This window comes from Oryctolagus cuniculus, chromosome 21, assembly GCF_051225735.1.
Source record: "Oryctolagus cuniculus isolate XC-2025 breed Fujian yellow rabbit chromosome 21, ASM5122573v1, whole genome shotgun sequence".
In the NCBI taxonomy this organism is placed as follows: Eukaryota; Metazoa; Chordata; class Mammalia; order Lagomorpha; family Leporidae; genus Oryctolagus; species Oryctolagus cuniculus.
In genome coordinates, this window is record NC_142887.1 from 30325694 (window position 1) to 30352579 (window position 26886).

Here is a 26886-nt window from a genome sequence, read left to right on the forward strand (position 1 = left end):
GCAAGCCCATCACCACTTCTTGTGCTCTAGGATTCCTGCTCAGCTATGGACAGTGCTGGGGCAACTGGACACAGACCTCTCATGTGTGCGCCAATTCCAGATCCCAGACATGGGCGAACCATGCAGGCTGAGGGGAACTTACAGTTATAGTCTCCTCTCACTGCCTTAAGATACTGGCATGGGGTGGGTGTTGGGGGCTGTAGTTAAGATGCTGCTTAGGGCCAGCACCATGGCTCACTAGGCTTATCCTCTGCCTGCGGCACTGGCACTCCGGGTTCTAGTCCCCTTCGGGGTGCTGGATTCTGTCCCGGTTGCACCTCTCCCTGTCCAGCTCTCTGCTGTGGCCCAGGAAGGCTGTGTAGGATGGCCCAAGTCCTTGGGCCCTGCACCCACATGGGAGACCAGGAGGAAGCACCTGGCACCTGGCTTCGGATCAGCTTGGTGCACCGGCCGCAGCACGCTGGCCACAGCGGCCCCTGGGGGGTGACCAACGGAAAAGGAAGACCTTTCTCTCTGTCTCACTGTCCACTCTCCCTGTCAAAAAAAAAATGCTGCTTAGGTTGCCCACATCTCATGTTGGAGTGCCTGGGTTTGAGTCTTGGCCTCTTTGCTTCTGATTTCCAGTTTACTGCTAATGCATTCCTAGGAGGCAGCAGGCGATGGCTCAAGTACATGGGTCACTTCCACCCACTGTGATTGAGTTCCAGGATGCTAGCTTTGGCCTGGCTCAGCCCTGGCTGTTGCAGATACTCTGAGTAGTGAACTAGAGGAGGGAAGATTTTTGTCTGTATTTTTCTGTCTCTCTGCCTTTCAAATGAAAAGATTTTTTAAAAATTGCCTCTTCCTTTTTCTCTGAAGGGAGGAGACAGCTTCCAGTTCATTTATGGCCTTATCTAAATAGTGATGGAGATTGTGGACTCAGATGGCTTTCATAGCCTTGGCAGCTCATGTCAAAAGCCTCGGGTGATCACTGACATCATACATAATTGTGTTGATTATTAAAGTAACAACAGGAGGCCAGCACTGTGGCACAATAGGCTAATCCTCCTCCTGTGGCACCGGCACACCGGGTTCTAGTCCCGGTTGGGGCTCCAGATTCTGTCCTGGTTGCCCCTCTTCCATGCCAGCTCTCTGCTGTGGCCCGGGAGTGCAGTGGAGGATGGACCAAGTGCTTGGGCCCTGCACCCGCATGGGAGACCAGGAGAAGCACCTGGCTCCTGGCTTCAGATCAGTGCGGTGTACTGGCTGCAGTGCACCAGCCACGGCAGCCATTGGAGGGTGAACCAATGGCAAAGGAAGACCTTTCTCTCTGTCTCTCTCTCTGTCCACTCTGCCTGTCCAATAAAAAAAAGTAACAACAGGAGTCACTGTACACTTACTCCCCATGCAGAACCTCTGTCCTCAGTGAGTTGTACTATAAGAATTAACTGTAAAATTTGTTTTCAGTTTGTGTGTGTGTGTACAAATTGTTGAAATCTGCTTAGTTCTGTGTATAAAATTAATTGAAAATGAATCTTAGTGGAGAATGGGAGAGGGAGGAGGAAGTGGGTTGGGAAGAATCACTATATTCCTAAAGTTGTACTTATGAAATTTGTACTCACTAAATAGAAAGTTCCTTTGGGAAAAAAATCGCCTCTTCCTACTCCTTAAAAAATATTAAAGTAAGCAATAGTGCACCCATAGTAATCCCCGTACTCCCAACCCTGAGAGTGCCTTGTAAACCAGGATTCAACAGTGAGGGAAGAATAGGAGGGTGGTGCTCCAAGTCCTCCAGGTCCTCTCCTCAATAGGGAGAAGGTCCATTCCTTACTACTGCCCACGGTGACACACTACAAGAACTGTGTGGGATCCAGTGCTACCTGTGAGAGAGCGTGCACCCTGTCAGGTCCCCTGCCCTCTGCCATGTGAAGGTACAGTAAGCAGGCCCTCCCCAGTGGCCCAAATGTTGGACACCTTGGTCTTAGATACACTCAGCATCCAGAACTGCGAGAAATGTGTTTTTGTTCCTTCAGAATTACTGAGTCTTAGTTACTTTGTTTTAGCAGCAGAAATAGACTAAGACAATAGTCAGTGTCAAACATAAATGAAAATTTCCCAGCTCATACCTAAGGAATGCCAGCCTGTCAAGACTCAGGTTAATGGCAACAGCTGGATAGATCCTGTCTTACGGAAAAGGTAAATTTTCAAATATCAGACCAAGAAAAGATAGTTACAAGCATAACACACTCAAAGTCTCTGGACCCAGAACCTCTTACTATGTCATTAAAATAGAAAGAGAACAAATCAGGATTCTACATATGTTTCCTATTTTTCCCCTGAGTTTATATGCCCCTTCCAAACTCCAATGCAGCAGGTACAACCCAGCTGTTCCCAAGAAGCTTCCACCATTGGGTCCTATCTGCACTATTGTTCCTTACCTGGAGATTCTTCATCCTCACTCCTGGGATCATAAATGCTTTCCATGAGCCAATGTCTAGAGACAAAGATACATACCATAGGTTACCTGAGAGTGTGTCTTGTCCATTCCTCCCTCCATGGGCTCTGTGGACTAGGAGGCCTTCAGCAAGCCATTGATCACAGCTTCAAGCCTTCAGGTGAGAAGAGGGGCTGAAGGCCCCACCACTAAACTTCACACCTTGTCCACTGGATGGTGAAGGCTCCAGCCTCCTATGTGATAAGCTCACATTTCCGACTATGGCGGACACTTTGAATAGTAGGATTTCAGCTAACAGACTCTGTGCAAGGCTGAGAGTGAGTTTTTTCTGTGAGCAGCTGCCCGAGGCTGAGTTTGTGTATGAGAAAAAATGAAGAGGACACAGTGTCTGCCCTGACAGTGACCAGCTGTGATCAGGATTCCTGTGTCTATCAGTGCAAGACTTTGGGCCCAGGAATTTCAAGACCCTTTGGAAAAAACACAAAATGAAGGTCCTTGGTTCATATGAGGAGGTTAGCAAGGATACCTGGAGGGAGGCCAAACACCACCCCACCACCTTGTGTTCTGCAACTGCAGTGGCCCTGTGCTATGACACTCACTTCAATTTAAACGTGTCTCTGGCCAGAAGACCCTTGGCCAATACTATGCAAAAGGACAAGTTTTCAGGTGACCTCCAGAAGCAGGTGATAAATGAATACTGGCCCCTTTTTGGCTGGGGAACTTTCCTATGTTTGCCCTCAACCAGAATCTGTCTCAGTGCTGATTCACATCCTGCCAGTGTGAGGAAGAGAAGTAGGCACCTGACTACTGTTGTTTGTCCCTCGTCTCCCTCATCAAGCTCTGTTAGTATAATTGTCGTCATTCCACAGCCAGATGGAGAATATGTGGAGAGAGGAGAAAGCTCCTTCCAGACTCTGCCCTGCTTTCTCTCATACAGCACTTTGGGAAGCTGTTCCAGAATTCTTAGAGCCTCCATTTTCATCTTCAGCACTTTGAGCAAGGTGGGGGGCCTTTGAGAAGCATTGGAAAGCTAGGATCTAGAGATGAATGATTTCTAGGTCAGTTTTTTGCGGTGAACAAATGACCATTTTGAGTGAAACAGTCTCATTGTTCTGTTTTCTGGGAAAATATTGATACCTATGGATAATCAAATTCTACTAAAAGGCAATATTAAATATAGAAATGCTTCTTTTTTAACTTTTATTTAATGAATATAAATTTCCAAAGTACAGCTTATGGATTACAATGGCTTCCCCCCCATACCGTCCCTCCCACCCGCAACCCTCCCCTTTCCCACTCCCTCTCCCCTTCCATTCACATGAGGATTCATTTTCGATTCTCTTTATATACAGAAGATCAGTTTAGCATACATTAAGTAAAGATTTCAACAGTTTGCTCCCACACAGAAACATAAAGTGAAAAATAATAGATGATTTTTTAAATGATGATGAAATCAGATCAGACCTATTGTCATGTTTAATCCCAGTGAGAGTCAAGTTGGGAATTGATAATTTCTTCTTTTTTTTTAAAGAAGATCAGTTTAGTATACATTAAGTAAAGATTTCAACAGTTTGCACCCACATAGAAACACAAAGTGAAATATACTGTTTGAGTACTCGTTATAGCATTCAGTCTCAATGTACAGCACATTAAGGACAGAGATCCTACATGAGGAGTAAGTGCACAGTGACTCCTGTTGTTGACTTTACAAATTGACACTCCTGGTTGTGGCATCAGTAATCTCCCTATGCTCCAGTCATGAGTTTCCAAGGCTATGGAAGCCTTTTGAGTTCTCCAACTCTTATCTTGTTTAGGCAAGGTCATAGTCAAAGTGGAGGTTCTCTCCTCCCTTCAGAGAAAGGTACCTCCTTCTTTGAAGACCTGTTCTTTCCACTGGGATCTCACTCACAGAGATCTTTCATTTAGGTTTTTTTTCTTTTTTTTTTTTTTTTTTTTTGCCAGAGTGTCTTGGCTTTCCATGCCTGAAATACTCTCATGGGCTTTTCAGCCAGATCCGAATGCCTTTAGGGCTGATTCTGAGGCCAGGGTGCTGTTTAGGACATCTGCCATTCTATGAGTCTGCTGAGTATCTCAATTCCATGTTGGATCACTCTCCCCTTTATTTATTCTATCGGTTAGTATTAGCAGGCACTAGACTTGTTTATGTGATCCCTTTGACTCTTAGTCCTTTCATTATGATCAATTGGGAACTGAAATTGATCACTTGGACTAGTGAGATGGCATTGGTACATGCCACCTTGATGGGATTGAATTGGAGTCCCCTGGTATGTTTCTAACTCTGCCATTTGGGGCAAGTCAGCTTGAGCATGTCCCAAATTGTACATCACCTCCCTCTCTTATTCCCACTCTTATGTTTAACAGGGATCACATTTCAGTTAAATTTCAACACTTAAGAATAACTGTGTATTAATTACAGAATTAAACCAGTCGTATTAAGTAGAACGGACAAAAAAAAACTACTAAGAGGGATAATGTATTAAGTTGTTCATTAACAGTCAGGGCTATGCTGATCAAGTCACTGTTTCTCATAGTGTCCATTTCACTTCAACAGGTTTCCTTTTTGGTGTTCAGTCAGTTGTCACCGATCAGGGAGAACATAAGATATTTGTCCCTTTGGGACTGGCTTATTTCACTCAGCATGATGTGTTCCAGATTCCTCCATTTTGTTGCAAATGACTGGATTTCGTTGTTTCTTACTGCAGTATAGTATTCTAAAGAGTACATATCCCATAATTTCTTTATCCAGTCTACCGTTGATGGGCATTTAGGTTGGTTCCAGGTCTTGGCGATTGTGAATTGTGCTGCAATAAACATTAGGGTGCAGACTGCTTTTTTGTTTGCCAATTTAAATTCCTTTGGGTAAATTCCAAGGAGTGGGATGGCTGGGTCGTAAGGTAGGGCTATATTCAGGTTTCTGAGGAATCTCCAGACTGACTTCCATAGTGGCTTAACGAGTTTGCATTCCCACCAACATTGGGTTAGTGTCCCTTTTTCCCCACAATCTCGCCAGCATCTGTTGTTGGTAGATTTCTACATGTGAGCCATTGTAACCGGGATGAGTTGAAACCTCATTGTGGTTTTGTTTGCATTTCCCTGATTGCTAGTGACCTTGAACAGTTTTTCATGTGCCTGTTGGCCATTTGGATTTCCTCTTTTGAAAAATGTTTATTGAGGCCGGCGCCGTGGCTCACTAGGCTAATCCTCCGCCTAGCAGCGCCGGCACACCGGGTTCTAGTCCCCGTCGGGGCGCCGGATTCTGTCCCGGGTGCCCCTCTTCCAGGCCAGCTCTCTGCTGTGGCCAGGGATTGCAGTGGAGGATGGCCCAAGTGCTTGGGCCCTGCACCCCATGGGAGACCAGGAAAAGCACCTGGCTCCTGGCTCCTGCCATCGGATCAGCGCGGTGTGCCGGCCGCAGCGCGCTGGCCGCGGTGGCCATTGGAGGGTGAACCAATGGCAAAGGAAGACCTTTCTCTCTGTCTCTCTCTCTCACTGTCCACTCTGCCTGTCAAAAAATAAATATAAAAAAAAAGAAAGATAAATGTCTATTGAGGTCCTTGGCCCATCTCTTAAGTGGGTTGTTTGTTTTGTTTTTGTGGAGTTTCTTGATCTCTTTGTAGAGTCTGATTATTAACCCTTTATCTGTAGCATAGTTTGCAAATATTTTTTTCCCATTCTGTCAGTTGTCTCTTCACTCTCCTGACTGTTTCTTTTACAGTACAGAAACTTCTGAATTTGATGCAATCCCAATAGTTGATTTTGCCTTTGACTGCCTGTGCCTCCCGGGTCTTTTCCAGAAACTCTTTGCCTGTGCCAATATCTTGAAGGGTTTCTCCAATGTTCTCTAATAACTTGATGGTGTCAGGTCATAGATTTAGGTCTTTAATCCATGTTGAGTGGATTTTTGTGTAAGGTGTAAGGTAGGGGTCTTGCTTCATGCTTCTGCACATGGAAATCCAGTTTTCCCAGGTCAATTTATTGAATAGACTGTCCTTGCTCCAGGAATTGGTTTGAGATCCTTGATCAAATATAAGTTGGCTGTAGATGTTTGGGTTGATTTCTGGTGTTTCAATTCTGTTCCATTGGTCTATCCATCTGTTTCTGTACCAGTACCATGCTGTTTTGATTACAACTGCCCTGTAGTATGTCCTGAAATCTGGTATTGTGATGCCTCCGGCTTTGTTTTTCTTGTACAAGATTGCTTTAGCTATTTGAGGTCTCTTGTGCCTCCATATAAATTTCAGCACCATTTTTTCCAGATCTGAGTACCCGTCTGTTAACAGATCTCAGTGGAAATGCTTCCAACTTTTCCCCATTCAATAGGATGTTTCCTGTGGGTTTTTCATAGATTGCTTTGATTGTATTGAGGAATGTTCTTTCCAAACCTAGTTTGCTTAGAGTTTTCATCATGAACGGGTGTTGTATTTTATCAAATGCTTTCTCGGCGTCTATTGAAATAATCATATGGTTTTTCTTCTGCAGTCTGTTAATGTGGTGTATCACATTGATTGTTTTGCGCACATTAAACCATCCCTGCATACCAGGGATAAATCCCACTTGGTCTGGGTGGATGATCTTTCTGATGTGTTGTTGCATTCTATTGGCCAGAATTTTATTGAGGATTTTTGCATCTGTGTTCATCAGGGATATTGGTCTGTAATTTTCTTTCAGTGCTACATCTTTTCCTGGCTTAGGGATTAAGGTGATGCTGGCTTCATAGAAAGAATTTGGGAGGATTCCCTCTTTTTCGATTGTTCTGAATAGTTTGAGAAGAATTGGAGTTAGTTCTTCTTTAAATGTCTGGTGGAATTCAGCAGTGAATCCATCGGGTCCTGGGCTTTTCTTTGTTGGGAGGGCCTTTATTACTGTTTCAATTTCTGTCTTAGTTTTGGGTCTTTTTAGGTTTTCAATGTCTTCCTGGTTCAATTTAGGTAGGTTGCATGTTTCCAGGAATCTATCCATTTCTGATAGGTTTTCCTGTTTGCTGGCATACAGCTCCTTGTAGTAATTTCTGATGATTCTTTTTATTTCTGTGGTGTCTGTTGTTATGTTTCCTTTTTCATCTCTGATTTTATTGATTTGGGTCTTTTCTCTTCTTTTTTTAGTTAGTTGGGCCAATGGGGTGTCAATTTTGTTTATTTTTTCAAAAAACCAGCTCCTCGTTTGGCTGATTTTTTGGAATGTTTTTCTTGATTCAATCCTGTTGATTTCTTCTCTGATTTTAATTATTTCTCTTCTCCTACTAGATTTGGGTCTGGTTTGCTGTAGGTTTTCTAGATCCTTGAGGTGAATAGAAAGCTCATCTATTTGGTGCCTTTCCAATTTCTTGATGTAGGCACCTATTGATATAAACTTTCCTCTTAACACTGCTTTTGCTGCATCCCATAAGTTTTGGTATGTTGTGCTGTTATCCTCATTTACTTCCAGAAAGTTTTTGATTTCTCTTTTGATTTCTTCTATGACCCATTGTTCATTCAGGAGCATGTTGTTCAATCTCCATGTGTTTGCGTATGCTCTAGGGATTCCTGAGTTGCTAATTTCCAACTTCATTCCTTTATGGTCTGAGAAGCTGCATGGTATGATTCTAATTCTTTTGAATTTGCTGAGACTTGCTTTATGGCCTAGTATGTGGTCAATCCTAGAGAAGGTTCCATGTACTGCTGAGAAGAATATAAAATCTTTAGCTGTAGGATTGAAAGTTCTGTATATATCTGTTAGATCCATTTGGGCTATAGTGTCGTTTAAATCTACTGTATCCTTGTTGATCTTCTGTCCTGTTGATCTGTCTATTTCTGAGAGTGGAGTATTGAAGTCCCCCAGTACTATTGTATTGGAATCTAAGTCTCCCTTTAAGTCCCTTAACAAATCTTTTAGATAAACCGGTGCCCTGTAGTTAGGTGCATATACATTGATAATTGTTATATCTTCTTGTTGTATTGATCCCTTAATCATTATATAGTGCCCCTCTTTGTCTCTCTTAACAGTTTTTGTGGTAAAGTTTATGTTGTCCGATATTACGATGGCTACGCCCGCTCTTTTTTCATTTCTGTTGGCATGGTATATCTTTTTCCAGCCTTTCACTTTCAGTCTGTATGGATCTTTGTTGGAAAGATGTGTTTCTTGTAAGCAGCAAATAGATGGGTTTTGTTCCTTAACCCAATCAGCCAATCGGTGTCTTTTAACTGGACAGTTCAGGCCATTCACGTTCAATGTGACTATTGATACATAGTAACTTTGCCCTGCCATTTGCCAAAGATAAGTTCTAATATATGCTTTGAATTCCCTGTGATCTTTTGCTGTGAGCTTTCCTTCCCTTACCTTCTTTCATATTGATGACCATGTTTCTGTGTGTAACACATCTTTAAGCATCTTTTGCAGGGCTGGACGAGTGGCGACAAATTCTTTCAATTTCTGTTTGCTATGAAAAGTGTTTATTTCACCTTCATTCACAAATGATAGCTTTGCAGGATATAATATTCTGGGCTGGCAGTTTTTCTCTCTTAGCATCTGGGCTATATCTTGCCATTCCCTGCTAGCTTGTAGGGTTTCTGATGAGAAGTCAGCTGTGAGTCTGATTGGAGATCCTCTGAGAGTAATCTGACTTTTCTTTATTGCACATTTTAGGATCTTTATGTTTCACTGTGGTGAGTTTAATTACATGTCATGGTGAGGATCTCTTTTGGTCGTGTTTATTAGGGGTTCTGTGAGCTTCCTGTACTAGGATTTCTCTGTCGTTCTCCAAACCTGGGAAATTTTCTGCTAATATCTCACTAAAAAGGCCTTCTAATCCTTTCTCTCTCTCCATGCCTTCAGGAACTCCTAGAACCCGGATGTTGGGTTTTTTAATAGTATCCTGAAGATGCCTGACAATATGTTTTAGATTTCTAATTTCCTCTTCTTTTCTTTGGTCTGACTGTATCCTTTCCTGTTCTCTGTCTTCTACGTCCGATATTCTCTCTTCTGCTTCACCCATTCTGTTTGTAAGACTCTCTATTGTGTTTTCATTTTATCTATTGAATTCTTCACTTCATTATGATTTCTCATCACTATCACAGTTTCCTGTTGTACTAGTTGTTTCGTTTCATTTTGATTCCTCCTTAATATTTCATTTTCACGAGAGAGATTTTCTATCTTGTCCATTAAGGATTTCTGAAGTTCAAGAATTTGTTTTTGAGAACTTCTTAATGTTCTTATCAATTTTTTGAGATCTGCTTCTTGCATTTCTTCTATGTCATCATCTTCATAATCTTGAATTGGGGTGTCTTTTTCATTTGGGGGCATCATGGTGACTTCCTTGTTTTTATTACCTCGGTTTTTGCGTTTGTTATTTGTCATATTGGAGATATTTGGTTTCTTCACTGTGGTGCTTTTTCTTGTTATACTATGACTCTAGATTAAGTGGACTGTCTGTTTTTGATGAAGCCTTAAGGCTTGAGATGGGTGTGGACTGAGAGCTCTGTTTGGTGTGCCAAAGGTGACACTCCCAGGTTAGGCATGGTAGATCTCTCTCTCCCTCTTTCTTTTTTTTTTTGATTCAAAAGGGAAGTAATTCCACACAGCTGAACGAAGTTGGAGGTAGTTAGCAGGCAAATGATATACCCACAGGAGCCAGAGATCAGAATCTCTTTCCCAAGGACCACACAGGGAATCTGTTCAGCCCTCAGAGTGGGCTCAAATTCTCCTTCAGTCTCCCACTGGGTTACGGAATTGTAGCGTCTCTGGAGAGTACTCATGTGAATTCCGTGAGTTCTCTCCCCCACTGTCTCTTTTTTCACAGTCTCAGTTCAGTAGCACCACAAATTTACTAGGTCCTAATCTCCTGTTAATTCGCCCCGCCCAGAGTCAGGTTTTTCTGCTAGGCTCTGGGCCGGTGCAGACCTGAGGTCGCTCTGCTTATGACGTATGTCCAAGATGGCGCCTGCTCTTTGTCTTGCTCGCCCTTGAGAGGTGAGCGGAGAGAGAGAAACCCGTGTCCGTACCAGTCACCTTTTTTCTCTCTCTCTCTCTCTCTTCCAGTTAGCCTGGTGAACTTTTCCCCCCCGGGGGTCGTTCCCTCTAGTCTCCTCTCTCCGCTTGCCTGCCGGTGTTTCAGGCTATTGAGGTTCGGCTCACCTTGCGTTCCAGCGCTGGTGTGTTGAGTCTGCTGCTGGTGTCCCGAACTGTGGGCTCCCACGCTCTCCACGCAGGTCCACTGTGAATCACGCGTTCCGGAAGAGTTTCTTCTGCTGTTTCCTCCCCTACTCTTCCTTGAACCTGCAGTATCTCCACTTTTATTAAACTGTCTCTCCCCGGACTATCAGTGTGCTCCCTTCCTATTCCGCCATCTTGCCTCCTCTCTATATATAGAAATGCTTCTTAGAAACTTCTGTATTTTAAAGGCAGAGAGAGGTATAGGAGCCAAGATGGCGGAATAGTGAGGGCGCACACCGATAGTCCGGGAAAATTTAGTTTAATAAAAGGGGAGTTACGGTAGCCTCAGAAAAAAGAACCAGGAAAATATTGCAGACAAAACTCTTCTGGATCCAGTGGGCGTGAATCGGAGGACCTACTGGGAGAACAAGGTCGCCCACCGCGCGCGAAAGCTGAACCGCAGGACCGAGCCGCAGGACTGAGCCGCGGAAGCCGAGCCGCGGGACTGAGCTGCGCAAGCTGCAGGGTCTGCGCGCAAGTGCTCGAAGGGGAGTGCAACAGCGGGGAGACTTGGGAAGTCCAGGGCTCCGAGTCCACACATCGGCGCTGGAAGGGGAGCAGACCTGCGTGGAGAGCGTGGGAGCCCACAGTTCGGGACATCAGCGGCAGACTCAACACACCAGCGCTGGAACGCGAGGTGAGCCGAACCTCAATAACCCGAGACACCGGCAGGCAAGCGGAGAGAGGAGACTAGAGGGAACGACCCCCGGGGCGGGGGGGACTTCACCAAGCTAACTGGAAGAGAGAGAGAGGGAAAAAAAAAAGGTGACTGGTATGGACACGGGTTTCTCTCTCTCCGCTCACCTCTCAAGGGCGAGCAAGACAAAGAGCAGGCGCCATCTTGGACATACGTCATAAGCAGAGCGACCTCAGGTCTGCACCGGCCCTGAGCCTAGCAGTAAAACCTGACTCTGGGTGGGGCGAATTAACAGGAGATTAGGACTTAGTAAATTTATGGTGCTACTGAACTGAGACTGTGAAAAAAGAGACGGTGGGGGAGAGAACTCACGGAATTCACGTGAGCACTCTCCAGAGACGCTACAATTCCGTAACTTTGGCAACCCAGTGGGAGACTGAAGGAGAATTTGAGCCCACTCTGAGGGCTGAACAGATTCCCTGTGTGGTCCTTGGGAAAGAGCTTCTGATCTCAGGCTCCTGTGGGTATATCATTTGCCTGCTAACTACCTCCAACTTTGTTCAGCTGTGCAGAATAACTTCCCTGTTGAATCAAAAAAAAAGAGAGAGAGAGAGAGAGAGAGAGAGAGAGGTTTACCACGCCTAACCTGGGAGTGTCACCTTTGGCACACCAAACAGAGCTCTCAGGCCACACCCATCTCAAGAGAGAGAGAGAGAGAGAGAGAGAGGTTTACCACGCCTAACCTGGGAGTGTCACCTTTGGCACACCAAACAGAGCTCTCAGGCCACACCCATCTCAAGCCCTAAGGCTCCATCAAAAACAGATAGTCCACTTAATCTAGAGTCATAGTATAACAAGAAAAAGCACCACAGTGAAGAAACCAAATATCTCCAATATGACAAATAACAAACGCAAAAACCAAGGTAATAAAAACAAGGAAGTCACCATGAAGCCCTCAAATGAAAAAGACACCTCAATTCAAGATTATGAGGATGATGACATAGAAGAAATGCAAGAAGCAGATCTCAAAAAATTGATAAGAACACTAAGAAGTTCTCAAAAACAAATTCTTGAACTACAGAAATCCTTAATGGACAAGATAGAAAATCTCTCTCGTGAAAATGAAATATTAAGGAGGAATCAAAATGAAACGAAACAACTAGTACAACAGGAAACTGGGATAGTGACTGAAGTGAAGAATTCAATAGATCAAATGAAAAACACAATAGAGAGCCTTACAAACAGAATGGGTGAAGCAGAAGAGAGAATATCGGACTTAGAAGACAGAGAACAGGAAAGGATACAGTCAGACCAAAGAAAAGAAGAGGAAATTAGGAATCTAAAACATATTGTCGGGAATCTTCAGGATACTATTAAAAAACCCAACATTCGGGTTCTAGGAGTTCCTGAAGGCATGGAGAGGGAGAAAGGATTAGAAGGCCTTTTTAGTGAGATATTAGCAGAAAATTTCCCAGGTTTGGAGAACGACAGAGAAATCCTAGTACAGGAAGCTCACAGAACCCCTAATAAACACGACCAAAAGAGACCCTCACCACGGCACGTTGTAATTAAACTCTCCACAGTGAAACATAAAGAAAAGATCCTAAAATGTGCAATAAAGAAAAGTCAGATTACTCTCAGAGGATCTCCAATCAGACTCACAGCTGACTTCTCATCAGAAACTCTACAAGCTAGGAGGGAATGGCAAGATATAGCCCAGGTACTAAGAGAGAACAACTGCCAGCCCAGAATATTATATCCTGCAAAGCTATCATTTGTGAATGAAGGTGAAATAAAGACTTTTCATAACAAACAGAAATTGAAAGAATTTGTTGCCACTCGTCCAGCCCTGCAAAAGATGCTTAAAGATGTGTTACACACAGAAACAAAGAAACACGGTCATCAATATGAAAGAAGGTAAAGGAAGGAAACCAAGGAAGGAAAGCTCACAGCAAAAGATCACAGGGAATTCAAAGCATATATTAGAACTTATCTTTGGCAAATGGCAGGGCAAAGTTACCACTTATCATTAGTCACATTGAACGTGAATGGCCTGAACTGTCCAGTTAAAAGACACCGTTTGGCTGATTGGGTTAAAAAACAAAACCCATCTATTTGCTGCTTACAAGAAACACATCTTTCCAACAAAGATCCATACAGACTGAAAGTGAAAGGCTGGAAAAAGATATACCATGCCAACAGAAATGAAAAAAGAGCAGGCGTAGCCATCTTAATATCAGACACCATAAACTTTACCACAAAAACCATTAAGAGAGACAAAGAGGGACACTACATAATGATTAAGGGATCAATTCAACAGGAAGATATAACAATTATCAATGTATATGCACCTAACTACAGGGCACCGGTTTATCTAAAAGATTTGTTAACGGACTTAAAGGGAGACTTAGACCCCAATACAATAGTACTGGGGGACTTCAATACTCCACTCTCAGAAATAGACAGATCAATAGGACAGAAGATCAACAAGGATACAGTAGATTTAAACGACACTATAGCCCAAATGGATCTAACAGATATATACAGAACTTTCAATCCTACAGCTAAAGATTATACATTCTTCTCAGCAGTACATGGAACCTTCTCTAGGATTGACCACATACTAGGCCATAAAGCAAGTCTCAGCAAATTCAAAAGAATTAGAATCATACCATGCAGCTTCTCAGACCATAAAGGAATGAAGTTGGAAATGAACAACTCAGGAATCCCTAGAGCATACGCAAACACATGGAGATTGAACAACATGCTCCTGAATGAACAATGGGTCATAGAAGAAATCAAAAGAGAAATCAAAAACTTTCTGGAAGTAAATGAGGATAACAGCACAACATACCAAAACTTATGGGACGCAGCAAAAGCAGTGTTAAGAGGAAAGTTTATATCAATAGGTGCCTACATCAAGAAATTGGAAAGGCACCAAATAGATGAGCTTTCTATTCACCTCAAGGATCGAGAAAACCTACAGCAAACCAGACCCAAATCTAGTAGGAGAGGAGAAATAATTAAAATCAGAGAAGAAATCAACAGGATTGAATCAAGAAAAACATTCCAAAAAATCAGCCAAACGAGGAGCTGGTTTTTTGAAAAAATAAACAAAATTGACACCCCATTGGCCCAACTAACTAAAAAAAGAAGAGAAAAGACCCAAATCAATAAAATCAGAGATGAAAAAGGAAATGTAACAACAGACACCACAGAAATAAAAAGAATCATCAGAAATTACTACAAGGACCTGTATGCCAGCAAACAGGAAAACCTATCAGAAATGGATAGATTCCTGGACACATGCAACCTACCTAAATTGAACCAGGAAGACATCGAAAACCTAAACAGACCCATAACTGAGACAGAAATTGAAACAGTAATAAAGGCCCTCCCAACAAAGAAAAGCCCAGGACCAGATGGATTCACTGCTGAATTCTACCAGACATTTAAAGAAGAACTAACTCCAATTCTTCTCAAACTATTCAGAACAATCGAAAAAGAGGGAATCCTCCCAAATTCTTTCTATGAAGCCAGCATCACCTTAATTCCTAAGCCGGGAAAAGATGCAGCACTGAAAGAGAATTACAGACCAATATCCCTGATGAACATAGATGCAAAAATCCTCAATAAAATTCTGGCCAATAGAATGCAACAACACATCAGAAAGATCATCCACCCAGACCAAGTGGGATTCATCCCTGGTATGCAGGGATGGTTTAATGTGCGCAAGACAATCAATGTGATACACCACATTAACAGACTGCAGAAGAAAAACCATATGATTCTCTCAATAGATGCCGAGAAAGCATTTGATAAAATACAACACCCGTTCATGATGAAAACTCTAAGCAAACTGGGTTTGGAAGGAACATTCCTCAATACAATCAAAGCAATCTATGAAAAACCCACAGCCAACATCCTATTGAATGGGGAAAAGTTGGAAGCATTTCCACTGAGATCTGGGACCAGACAGGGATGTCCACTCTCACCACTGCTATTCAATATAGTTCTGGAGGTTCTAGCCAGAGCTATTAGGCAAGAAAAAGAAATTAAAGGGATACAAATTGGGAAGGAAGAACTCAAACTATCCCTCTTTGCAGATGACATGATTCTTTATTTAGGGGACCCAAAGAACTCTACCAAGAGACTATTGGAACTCATAGAAGAGTTTGGCAAAGTAGCAGGGTATAAAATCAATGCACAAAAATCAACAGCCTTTGTATACACAGACAATGCCATGGCTGAGGAAGAAATTCTAAGATCAATCCCATTCACAATAGCTACAAAAACAATCAAATACCTTGGAATAAACTTAACCAAGGACGTTAAAGATCTCTACGATGAAAATTACAAAACCTTAAAGAAAGAAATAGAAGAGGATACCAAGAAATGGAAAAATCTTCCATGCTCATGGATTGGAAGAATCAATATCATCAAAATGTCCATTCTCCCAAAAGCAATTTATAGATTCAATGCAATACCAATCAAGATACCGAAGACCTTCTTCTCAGATCTGGAAAAATTGGTACTGAAATTTATATGGAGGCACAAGAGACCACGAATAGCTAAAGCAATCTTGTACAACAAAAACAAAGCCGGAGGCATCACAATACCAGACTTCAGGACATACTACAGGGCAGTTGTAATCAAAACAGCATGGTACTGGTACAGAAACAGAAGGATAGACCAATGGAACAGAATTGAAATACCAGAAATCAACCCAAACATCTACAGCCAACTTATATTTGATCAAGGATCTAAAACTAATTCCTTGAGCAAGGACAGTCTATTCAATAAATGGTGCTGGGAAAATTGCATTTCCACGTGCAGAATCATGAAGCAAGACCCCTACCTTACACCTTACACAAAAATCCACTCAACATGGATTAAAGACCTAAATCTACGACCTGACACCATCAAGTTACTAGAGAACATTGGAGAAACCCTTCAAGATATTGGCACAGGCAAAGAGTTTCTGGAAAAGACCCGGGAGGCACAGGCAGTCAAAGCCAAAATTAACTATTGGGATTGCATCAAATTGAGAAGTTTCTGTACTGCAAAAGAAACAGTCAGGAGAGTGAAGAGACAACCAACAGAATGGGAAAAAATATTTGCAAACTATGCAACAGATAAAGGGTTAATAACCAGAATCTACAAAGAGATCAAGAAACTCCACAAAAACAAAACCAACAACCCAATTAAGAGATGGGCCAAGGACTTCAATAGACATTTTTCAAAAGAGGAAATCCAAATGGCCAACAGGCACATGAAAAAATGTTCAAGGTCACTAGCAATCAGGGAAATGCAAATCAAAGCCACAATGAGGTTCCACCTCACTCCGGTTAGAATGGCTCACATTCAGAAATCTACCAACAACAGATGCTGGCGAGGATGTGGGGAAAAAGGGACACTAACCCACTGTTGGTGGGAATGCAAACTGGTCAAGCCACTATGGAAATCAGTCTGGAGATTCCTCAGAAACCTGAAGATAACCCTACCGTTCGACCCAGCCATCCCACTCCTTGGAATTTACCCAAAGGAATTTAAATTGGCAAACAAAAAAGCGGTCTGCAGCCTAATGTTTATTGCAGCACAATTCACAATAGCTAAGACCTGGAACCAACCTAAATGCCCATCAACGGTAGACTGGATAAAGAAATTATGGGATATGTACTCTTTAGAATACTATACTGCAGTAAGAAACAACGAAATCCAGTCATTTGCAACAAAATGGAGGAATCTGGAACACATCATGCTGAGTGAAATAAGCCAGTCCCAAAGGGACAAATACCATATGTTCTCCCTGATCGGTGACAACTGACTGAACACCAAAAAGGAAACTTGTTGAAGTGAAAGGGACACTATGGGAAACGGTGACTTGATCAGCATAGCCCTGACTGTTAATGAACAACTTAATACATTATCCCTCTTAGTAGTTTTTTTGTCTGTTCTACTTAATATGACTGATTTAATTCTGTAATTAATACACAGTTATTCTTAAGTGTTGAAATTTAACTGAAATGTGATCCCTGTTAAACATAAGAGTAGGAATAAGAGAGGGAAGAGATATATAATTTGGGACATGCTCAAGCTGACTTGCCCCAAATGGTAGAGTTAGAAACATACCAGGGGACTCCAATTCAATCCCATCAAGGTGGCATGTACCAATGCCATCTCACTAGTCCAAGTGATCAATTTCAGTTCGCAATTGATCATAATGAAAGGACTAAGAGTCAAAGGGATCACATAAGCAAGTCTAGTACCTGCTAACACTAACCGATAGAATAAATAAAGGGGAGAGTGATCCAACATGGGAAGTGAGATACTCAGCAGACTCATAGAATGGCAGATGCCCTAAATAGCACCCTGGCCTCAGAATCAGCCCTAAAGGCATTCAGATCTGGCTGAAAAGCCCATGAGAGTATTTCAGGCATGGAAAGCCAAGACACTCTGGCAAAAAGATCTCTGTGAGTGAGATCTCAGTGGAAAGAACAGGTCTTCAAAGAAGGAGGTACCTTTCTCTGAAGGGAGGAGAGAACCTCCACTTTGACTATGACCTTGTCTAAACAAGATAAGAGTCGGAGAACTCAAGGGGCTTCCATAGCCTTGGAAACTCATGACTGGAGCATAGGGAGATTACTGATGCCATAGACAGGAGTGTCAATTGGTAAAGTCAACAACAGGAGTCACTGTGCACTTACTCCTCATGTAGGATCTCTGTCCTTAACGTGCTGTACACTGAGGCTTAATGCTATAACGAGTACTCAAACAGTATATTTCACTTTGTGTTTCTATGGGGGTGCAAACGACTGAAATCTTTACTTAATGTACACTAAATGATCTTCTGTAAAAAAAAAAAAAAAAGAAAGAAAGAAATTATCAATTCCCAACTTGACTCTCACTGGGATTAAACATGACAATAGGTCTGATCTGATTTCATCATCATTTAAAAAAAATCATCTATTATTTTTCACTTTATGTTTTTGTGTGGGAGCAAACTGTTGAAATACTTACTTAAGGTATACTAAGCTGATCTTCTGTATATTAAGATAATCAAAAATGAATCTTGATGTGAATGGAAGGGGAGAGGGAGTGGGAAAGGGGAGGGTTGTGGGTGGGAGGGACGGTATGGGGGGGAAGCCATTGTAACACATGAGTCGTACTTTGGAAATTTATATTCATTAAATAAAAGATTTAAAAAAATAAAAAATAAAAAAAAATAAAATCAAAAAAAAAACAAAAAAAAAAAGAGATTTAATGCTATAACGAGTACTCAAATAATATATTTCACTTTGTGTTTCTATGGGGGTGCAAACTGTTGAAATCTTTACTTAATGCATACTAAACTGATCCTCTGTAAAAAAAAAAAAAAAAAAAAAAAAAAAAAAAAAAAAAAGAAAAGAAACTATCAACTCCCAACTTGACTCTCACTGGGATTAAACATGACAATAGGTCTGATCTGATTTCATCATCATTTAAAAAATCATCTATTATTTTTCACTTTATGTTTCTGTGTGGGAGCAAACTGTTGAAATCCTTACTTAATGTATACTAAGCTGATCTTCTGTATATTAAGATAATCGAAAATGAATCTTGATGTGAATGGAAGGGGAGAGGGAGTGGGAAAGGGGAGGGTAGTGGGTGGGAGGGACGGTTGGGGGGGGAAGCCATAGTAATCCATTATTCGTACTTTGGAAACGTATATTCATTAAATAAAAGTTAAAAAAAAAAATAAAGGCAGAGAGAGACAGAAATCTTCCATGTAACAGCCAGGGCTGGGTCTGGCAGAAGCCAAGAGCCAGTTACTTAATCTGGGTCACTTACATGGTGCAGAAACCCACATACTTAACCCATCACCACTGTCCCCCAGAGTGTGCCTTAGCAGGTAGCTGGAATCAAAAGCGAGAGCCGGAACCCAACCCACCCTGGGCGCTGCAATGTGGGATGTGGCATCCCAGGTAGTGTTACCTGCCAGATGCCTGCCACTCCAATAGGAATCATAGACTGCAGTTTGGCTCATTTTATATTTGTGTTAGAACAAACACCTTGTTTTCTTGCAAAGCTCTTCAGAAGCAGCCAACCCTGTTTCAGTCTGGAGGTGCAGTAGGACGTGATGGAGGTTGTTCAGCCTCACGGCTGAGTTTACCTTTCCCCATCTTTCAGTGAGTGTCCAACCCTCTGTCCTTCCAGGAAGGGAGCCACGTGTCCAACCTGATGCACAGTCCCCTAATTAAGCCTCTAGTTACTCCTCACAGAAACCACAACTAGGCGAAGTGAGGGAAGGCCAGTTTGTCACTGGAGCGTGGTATTTCCTGTTCTTGGAAGCATTATCTGAGGGTCAAGACTAGACCTCTGTGGAGAGGGAGTGAATTTTCCCCATCTTAGCCTGGAGGCTCCTCCTTTCTCAGATTCCTCCCAGAACTGGGGTCTTAACTGCAGAAGCAAGGAACCCTGCCCAGCTGTCCAAGCTGTAGCATGGATGGGAAGATTAGTTCTGAGACCTCTGGCACAGGAGAATGGTGAATGGAGGTTAGGGAATGTGCATCAGCGTCCAGTACTGAGGGAGAAAGGGATCTGGCATTCCCGCCATCTCAGCCCCCACAATCACTCCACACAAAGAGGCGAGAACAAGGGTTTCTATCACAATTGAGTCAAACTCATAGTCTAAGGTCAGAGTCTGTCCTGGGCAGAACAGGTGTGAGGGGGAGTCCATGGACTTGACCTGAACTACAGCTCCCAGTTGTCAGGCTGAGCATTGGCAGGCTCACCAGCAGTGGCTCCATGTACAGTGTCGCACAAAGCAGCTGGGGCCATTGAAGACCGGGAATAGGGTACTGAAGAGGGGGCTCTCTTCCCAGTCCACTGGTGTGGCTGCCACCAAACTGGGCACAATGGCACTGAGGATGGGTGGGCTGACAGAGAAGCCGTGGTTGGGGTCTGGAGTGTACTCGGTCCACGTGAGCAAGGCTCACTCAAACTGGATGGAGATCTTGGTGACTGAGCTGGCGGGCAGCTGAATGAGCATCTCCAGGAGGAGGGGCTGCAGGCAGTCCTGGGCAGGCTGGTAGTGGATGTAACTTGGTTTGTTCTCCTTGCCCTTGGATGTGATGGTGAGCGTGTGCACGTAGAGCCGCAGGTACCAGGGCACAGTGTCCAGCAGCAGCACGGGGAAGGCGCGGTATGGGTGGGTGTTGTACAGCAGGGTACTCAGCTGCCCCTTCTGCAGCCCGTAGCCACTCACATAGTGCTGGGCGTGCAGGAAGGGCACCGGTGGGGCCTTGCTCTCTGGGGTCTCTTCCACTTGAGCTGGAGGCTGAGAGAGCTGTCGAGCAGGGCTGTGTCGAGCGAAAGGGGAGGAAGATGATGCGATGGGCTGTGCAGGCATGGTCGTGGTTCTTAGCATTCTGCAGCAGAGGCTGGTAACTGGATGGCCAGTAGAACATTCGCTGGGCGGTATTGGTGTGGATATGGCCAAGAAAGAGCTCCTCCACCAGATGGTCCAGGTTGTGGCGCAGGTACTGCTTCTCCACCCAGACCAGCTGCAGCTCATGCATGTGAAGTTCACAGCTTTGGTGTACTCGCAGCCATTCTCCTCCCACCACAGGTCATAAGCCACGTCGTGCACCCAGGGGATCCCCACGGCCAGGAAGCCCGGGCACAAGTGGTTCATGCGCTGGCTGAGCTGCTCAGTGACCACCTCTGAATGGCAGATGACCTGCCCGCTGTGCAGCTGGCAGTCAGCTTCCATGCCACCACGGATGATCCAGGAGGCCTGGCAGAGGTGGATCTTGCCTCGGATGATGAGAGTGTAGGTGGGGTTTGTTGCATTGGTTGCTGCCATAATAAAACTGGTAGGCCTGAAAGGTGTTGTTGTGGTAGAATCTGTAAGACCGGGTGATGAACTCTGGACCCGATCTGACTTCGGGTCTGACTCCACCTGGCCCATGGAGACCCAGTGGCCCTCAATGGTGGGTGGCATCTGCACGGTGATGTGCACGCCATTGTGCAGATGTTTCAGCATGTGATGGCACTGGGATTCCTTGAAAGCCCTCCAGGCGCTCTTGTCCAAGGACCTAGGACGGGTCCTGCTGTCTAGATGAGAGAGAGAGCAGAACCCTCTCCCAGCCTGTGCAGCAGGAGGGCCAGGAACAGGTATCTGAACAGGAGGCGACACGGCCAGGACATCTCCAGTGCTCCTCAGGGTGCGCCTGCTCACCACGCTCCAAACCAGTGCTTGCACAGCCCCGCAACTCAGCGCGAACCGCCCTCCGCCTCCAGCCGGGTCCAGTGAGTGCTCAGGCATGGGGCGCGTTCCGACACCACTCCTTGGCTGCAGCCTGCGGGCGGCCGGAATAGACCCCAGCCTCAGGCGGCTGCAGAGCACCCCATACCCGGTGGGCACAGTGCAGTGGTGCGAGGCACGCACTTGCTCAGCACTGTCAGGCCAGGGTCCATGGCCAGCCCGCGTCCACATCATAGCCTCTTGGCGAGCCGCCCCGGCCTCTCGCCTGGCCCTGCGTTCCCCACTTTGTTCGGCAGTGGAGAGAGGGGCCCAGAGCTGCAGCCCTCCCCTTCCCCCACCTGCGGCCCCCGCCCAGGCTGCCAGCCCCGGCACTTACTGCCATCATCCTCCGGGTCCATGCCGCCGCTCGACCCAGCTGGTGGCAGCTGTCGGCCCCATGCTGAGGCCACTGCTGGCCCGGGGCCACCCCTACCACTGCCACTCCAGCTCCTGTGGTCCCCACTGGGCTCCATGCGTGGTGATCCTCCCGCACAGTGTTGTGTGGGGACTCTGCCTGGTCCCAGCCGCCTGGCCCCAGGGTCAGCAGCACCAGCAGAGAAAGTGGCATAGCCACTGCCATGCCAGTGGCTGCTCCCACATAGGTCATCTCATTTCTGCTCCCTCCTCCCGAGCAATCACAAGGGTCCAGATCACGTAGCTCCCTTCGTGGCTCTACACAGGGGGAGGCCACCTCTGCCCCCGGGAGGTATGGGGGGGTTCCAGTCCTTCTGGGGCAGATGGGCTAGGTGGAATGACTTTTACTTTCGTTTTTGCTTCCTGATTACTCTTAGCCCATTCTCTTTCCCTGCCATCTTCCTCTGAGTCTTTGGGCTCTCCCAAGTCCTGTAAGGCCTTTAAGGTCTTGTCCTCTTTGGACGAAACTGCATTACCCATACTGAGGGTTTCACTTACCCTGAGAGACTGCTTAGCCTCAGCTGAAAAGTTACGGTTCGAGCCCCACGTTGGGCGCCAGATGCAGGGTCTTAGTTCACCCGAACAAGGATGGACTGGGTCTGAGGAAAGGTAAGTGCACCGCTTGCCCATTCCACAGCCTTCTGATCCCGGAGACAATCAGATGAAGAGGGGCGTCAAGTCAAGCAAGAACTCATTTATTGCATGCATAACAAAGCCTTTTAAAGCACAAAACTGCAGAGTCATTGGGGCAGGGCATAAGGACCAACCAATCACTTAAAAGGTCAGTTTATGGGGCAGTTTTTTATAGGACTAGCCATATGTCTATACAATCATCATCAGTTGTCATCACTTCCCCTGATGTTGTGTAGCCAATTAGCTTTGGGTTCCACCCACCTTACTTCCTTTGGGCACCATCTTTGAATTGCCTCGTGTGCCTAATTACCCGCACATAGACAGAACTCTTCCATCACTGGTTCCCTCTCTAGATGCCCACAAAGGCCAGGGCTGGACCAAGCAAAGCTGGCAGCCAGGAACTCAATTCAGGCCTCCCATATGGGTGGTAGGCACCCAGCTACTTGAGCCATTTAACCTGCTGACTCTCAGGTGTGCATTAGCAAGAATGCTGGAATTAGAAGCAGAGCTGAGACTCAAAACCAAGTGCTCTGATACGTGAGGCAGTGAGTCCAAGAGACATCCTAACTGCTATGCCAAACACCTGTCCCTAAATTTATCTCTTTTTTTTTTAAGATTTATTTACTTGAAAGAGTTACAGAGAGACAGAGAGAGAGAAAAGTCTCCCATCTGTTTGTTCACTCCCCATTTGGCCACAATGGCCTGTGCTATGCCGATCAGAAGCCAGGAGCCAGGAGCTTCCTCTGGATCTCCCATGTTGGTGCAGGGTCTCAAGGACTTGGGCCATCTTCCACTGCTTTCCCAGGCCATAGCAGAGAGCTGGATCAGAAGTGTAGCAGCCTGGACTTGAATTGGTGGCCATATGGGATGGCAGCACTGCAGGTAGACGCTTTACCCGCTACGCCACAGCACTGGTCCCCACATTGATATCTGAGGTTGATAACACACCCTGTTATCAACCAGTTTTGTCATCTACCTGTTCCTCAGCCCCTACCTTCAACTCCTGACTTGCAGCCTAACCTCTCTTTTGCACTTCTTAAGACCTCCAGACCACCCCATGGAGGATACTGCTACCCTCCTCATCCACTGGTAGATAATTAAACTTGCTCTTTCTTTCATCCTCCAGCTTTGTCCTCGTTAATCCGGCACTGTTGATGAGGACTTAGATTTCAGTAACACTTCCACTAATGAGAGTCCATACTCCACATGTTTAGACTTCTCTCAGCCAGACAGGACAGACCTGATGTCAAAGCTCACACATGAGGAAGAACAGGGAAAGAACACTCAAGGCTGCCTGGGGCCCAGGCTTTAATTCTAAGATGCCACTTATTCCTATTTTTCAAAAATGGAACTCTTCCTGGTACATCTCTTCCCTTTTGTTCAGGAAAAGGGATAAGAGACCACCTGCTGGTGAAACAAGCAAACCTAAATTTTCATTATTTAAAACAAAAAAGACAAATAGAGTTCCAGGATGTGGGCCAATGTAGGAAACATGGGGCTTGGCACTCACAGCTTCATAACAAGAGAAAAGCTTAACAAACTGAAAATTAACTTTTCTTGGATACACGAGAGATGAGGTCACAGACAAAACATTCCTCCGAAAACGGATGTGACTGGCAGATCAAAGAATCACAGGTTTCCCCAGGCAGAGGCCCCTGCTGGAGGTAGAACGTGGGTGAGAAATCACAAGTGGTAATAGGTGAATCCTGGGGGTCAATGTGGACAAGCTTAAGTGTTGAAAACTCCTGGGGCTGGCATTGTGTGTAGTGGGTAAAGCTGCTGCCTGCGATACCAGCATCCCATATGGGCACCGCTTTAAGTCCCAGCTGCTCCACTTCTTCTCCAGCTCTCTGCTAGTGTGCCTGGGAAGGCAGCAGAGGATGGCCCAAGTTTTTGGGCTCCTGTGCACACCCACATGGGAGACCCAGAAGAAACTCCTGGCTCCTGGCTTCAGATTGGCCTAGTTCCAGCCGTTGTGGCCATTTGGGGAGTAAACCAGTGGATGGAAGACCTCTCCCTCTCTCTCTCTCTCACTCTCTCTGTCCCTCTCTCTCTCTAACTCTGCCTTTCAAATCAATCAATTGCATGTGCAAAGGAAGTAAAATCACCACCTAGATGAAGTATTTGCAGTCCCGGGTTCATTGACATGTTAGTCACCATTGCCCAGCCAGAACAATTAGAGAAGAAAAAGAAACTAAAGGCACCCCAGCTGGAAAGGAAGATGTGAAATTATGTTTGCATTAGGTATGATCATATATGCATAAATTTTTAAAATAAATGATCTACTTGCCTATTTGAAAAAGAGAGAGAAAGAGAGAGGGAGAGTGAGAGAGAATCTTCCATCTGCTGGTTCACTCCCCAAATGTCTACAACAGCCAGATCTAGGCCAGGCCAAAGCCAAGGACCAGGAACTCCATCTAGATCTCCCGCGTGGATGCAGGGGCCCAAGCACTTGGACCATCTTCCACTGCTTTCCCAAGACCCTTATTAGAAGGAAGCTGGATTGGAAGTGGAGCAGCTGGGATTCCAACCAGTGCTCTTAACCCACTTTATCCACTGCACCACAACACCTGCTACACAAAAAACTGTGAAGCCTCAACAAAAGTACTGTTAGAACTAGATAGGCTCAGGGCCAGCGCTGTGGCGCAGTGGGTTAAAGCCCTGGCCTGCAGTGCTGGCATCCCATATGGGTGCTGGTTCTAGTCCTGGCTGCTGCTCTTCCAATCCAGCTCTCTGCTGTGGCCTGGGAAAGCAGTAGAGGATGGGCCAAGTGCCTGGGTCCCTGCACCCATATGGGAGACCAGGAGAAGCTCCTGGCTCCTGGCTTTGGATCAGTGCAGCTCTGAACATTGTGGCCATCTGGGGAGTGAACCAGCAGGTGGAAGACCTCTATCTCTACCTCTCTCTAACTCTGTCTTAAAAATAAATAAATCTTAAAAAAAGAACTAGATAGGTTCAGTAATATTGGAGGGCACAAAGTCAACATATGAAAAGCAATCATGGGGACAGCACCATGGCTCAGTGGGTAAAGCAGATGCCTGCAGTGTGGCATGCCCTATGGGCACTGGTTTGAGTCCTGGCTGCTCCACTTCTGATTCAGCTTCCTGATAATGTGCCTGGGAAAGCAGTTGAGGATTACCCAAATGTTTGATCCCCATACCCACCTGGGTAACCTGAAGGAAGCCTGGCTCCTGGCTGCCCAGCTCCAGCCATTGTGGCCATTTGAGGGGTGAACCAGTAGATAGAAGATCTCTCTATCTCTGTCTCTTTTTCTCTCTCTGTAACTCTGCCCATCAAATAAATAAATATGAAAAAAGCTATCATATTTATACACACAACAATGAACTGTCCAAAAAGTAAATTAAGAGAATCTCACTCAAAAGTGTCATTGAAAAGAATAAAATTCTTTTTTTAAGATTTCCTTATTTATTTTAAAGTCAGAGTTACAGAGAGAAGGAGAGGCAGAGAGAGAGAGAGAGAGAGAGAGAGAGGTCTTCCACCCACTGGTTCAAGCCCCAGATAACTCCAATGGCCAGAGATGTGCCAATTCGAAACCAGGAGCCAGGGAGCTTCTTCCAGGTCTCCTACATGGGTGTAGGGGCTGCAGGACTTGGGCCATCTCCTGCTGCTTTCCCAGCAGAAAGCTGGCTCAGAAGTGGAGCAGCCAGGACTCGAACCGGCATCCATATGGGATGCCCGCACTGCAGGCAGTAGCTTTACCCACCATGCCACAGCACCAGCCCCAAATAAAATTCTTAAGAATAAGCTTAACCACAGAGATGAAGAGTTTCACATGGATAACTACAAGTCAGAAACAAAAGAAAGAAGATCTAAGCAGAAAGAAAATAACCCCAAGATCAAGGATTGAAAGGCTATTAAGGGGACACTATTACCTGTTCCTAACTCCCAGCACTTGTGAAGGTGGCATCATTTGGAAATAGTCTTTGTGCATATAATTAAGATCAGGTCATAGTTGATTGTGATGGCCCATAATATGATAGGACTGGTGTCTTTCTTTTTTGACAGGCAGAGTTAGTGAAAGAGACAGAGAGAAAGGTCTTCCATCCATTGGTCCACCCCCCAAATGGCCTCTATGGCCAGCATGCTGTGCCAATCCAAAGCCAGGAGCCAGGTGCTTCCCCTGGTCTCCCATGTGGGTGCAGGGCCCAAGCACTTGGGCCATCCTCCACTGTGTTCCCGGGCCACAGCAGAGAGCTGGACTGGAAGAAGAGCTCCCACAGAACCGGTACCCCAACCGGGACTAGAACCCAG

General features: G+C 45.0%; 1 protein-coding gene and 2 pseudogenes across 8 annotated transcripts in view; 1 reads left to right on the plus strand and 2 right to left on the minus strand.

Moving 5' to 3' along the window:
- LOC127488352 (uncharacterized) overlaps positions 1 to 26886 on the plus strand; it is a 374426-nt gene that overhangs the window by 313523 nt on the left and 34017 nt on the right. The gene's annotated exons all lie outside the window — the stretch shown is intronic.
- On the minus strand, positions 19914 to 20630 carry LOC149119891 (GPI-anchor transamidase component PIGT pseudogene; annotated as a pseudogene).
- On the minus strand, positions 20645 to 21470 carry LOC138847362 (protein APCDD1 pseudogene; annotated as a pseudogene).